We start from the raw sequence: 2,149 nt of genomic DNA on the forward strand, positions 1-2,149 counted from the left end.
GGCCTGATCCTTAGTCAAACATCAGGCCTATACTGGCAGTCAAACATCCCCCAAGGGGTCCCAGATTGGAGAGGTTGCAGGCTGGGCTGAGGGGACTCCCCTCCCCCTCCCCCCCAATGCATGAATTTCATGCACCGGGCCTCTAGTTTAAAATAAGTATATCTAGTTCCATTATTTGTGAACATCTAATTTACTTATAATTTTAAATAATATCATGATTATTATGCTTGATTTTTATAATACTTTGAATCATTGCAATTTATTTTAGATATAGGCAATTAAATTCTATCATTTGAAACAACATGTGAAAATAATCCTTAGTTTTAAAGTAAGAAAACTCTGATTTCTTTCATAAAAAGGTATCTGGGAGACCTCAAATGTATGTTTTAGTGAGACTGAATTTCAAAGCACATACTCTTTTCTCTGGCTATGATGAAATCCATCTGGGGATTTTTGTTTTGTTTTGTTTTTGATATTTTTGTATTTGAGTTTATTCTTCATTTAACTTTTAAAACACTACTATAATCTAATATTAAAACAAAAACAATAGCAAGCAGTGAGCCTATTATGTTTATCGTCCTTCACTACTGTACATAAAATGCTACGAGTGTTGCTTGCTGACCCCATTAAGAGGTCTGACACCAAACACCACCCCTAGGATGATGTTCATCATCTTTACATGCTTCTCCATCTTCCTTGATTTATATTAATGTCCACCAATTCTAGCTGTTCCATTTCATCAGTCTCTGCTACTTTCTTCCTTGCAGGTAGGTGTTTTTGTTTTTTGTTTTTATTTTCCTGCAAAGAGTGTTTATCAGGAGAGAGAAAGCCATTTTCAGGAAAATTTATCTTAAACTTGACGATTAGGTGACCCTTTTCATGTGGTTTATGGTAAATTGGTGAGCCTTCACTTCGCACACACTAGACACCACCATCCTTAACAATCTGACGTAGAAGAGAGGTGTTACTGTCGTTTGGTTGTGAAGAGTAACTATTGGCTTTTGGAAGCCACACAATGCTTCCACCAGCTGTGTGTCCATACACATGAAAAGGTCTTCTCCTTGAGTAAAAACAGCATGGTCCTTCCGATCTAAAACAATGATACTATCTCCTGGCTCCAGTCCTGGTTCCTGCTCTCCTTCACAGTGGAATGTGATATTCCAGCCATTTTTTCATGCCTTTGTCAATATGAACTTCTAGAATCTTCTCTCAAACTGTCTTCTGTCCATTGCAGCTTTTACTTCTATCTTTAGTTCCATCCATTCCCTATGGCCCTGGAACTCCATGCTCACAGACTGAATTTGCTGACCCATTCTAGGTCCTATCTGATGAATTCTTATTTGCATCCCAGTACTCCAGCAACTGAGACAACACTACAGTGGGGCCTTGACTTACGAGTTTAATTCGTTCCGAGACCGAGCTCGTTAACTCAAATTACTCTGTCAACTCAATGCAAAAAATCGTTCGAGAGACAGCTGGTATCTCAAAAAACTCATTAGTTGGGACACTCTTAAGTCAAGGCCCCACTGTATACTGCTCCTTTCTTGTCACAAATCATAATTGTTGCAGAGCTAGTTTTCTTGTTGTACCATTAAGCAAATCGTCTAAGTTTACTGAGAACTAATGCGTAACACTTGTACCTCTCCTTTCTCTCTGAATCCTTCCTCCTTCTCCAATAAAACGTATCAGAGATGTTCATGGGAGAATGAAAACCACCACCTGCTCCACTTCAATTGCCTGTTCTCCTCCTTTGTCATATGATTCCTTTTCTTTGCATCAGAGAGCGTTTTGTAAGCTTGGGAAATGTTCATACTTCTCTCCTTCATTTGGATTCTTTTCAGGGGGTACTTCAAGGCCAAGCAGCTTCCTGGAAGCCTTTTTCAATTCCTCTTGGGTGGCATTGGGTTTCATTCCCAAAATATCATAAGCGATTTCTTTCACCATTTTTAACAGCCAGTGAGCTGCCTGAGACAGTTATTAGGGAGCAGGAAAGAGCTTGTTGCTATGCACAGCTTGGAAAGCTGCTGCTTCTCCACCTCTCACCGAGTGTCCTGGAAAGTTCCACCTTTTTTAAACGTTTCTTTTCTCTTTTTTTAAAAAAAAATGATTTGAGAGAGGAAGGAGGGGGAGGGGGGGAGAGAGAGTGAGA

At 39.6% G+C, this 2,149-nt stretch overlaps 1 pseudogene; it reads right to left on the reverse strand.

The window, feature by feature from the left end:
• Window positions 1-626: 626 nt before the first annotated feature.
• LOC118649508 lies at window positions 627-1,944 on the reverse strand (annotated as a pseudogene).
• Between the last annotated feature and the right edge of the window lie 205 nt (window positions 1,945-2,149).

Source organism: Myotis myotis, unplaced genomic scaffold, assembly GCF_014108235.1.
Source record: "Myotis myotis isolate mMyoMyo1 unplaced genomic scaffold, mMyoMyo1.p scaffold_m19_p_3, whole genome shotgun sequence".
Taxonomy (NCBI): domain Eukaryota; kingdom Metazoa; phylum Chordata; class Mammalia; order Chiroptera; family Vespertilionidae; genus Myotis; species Myotis myotis.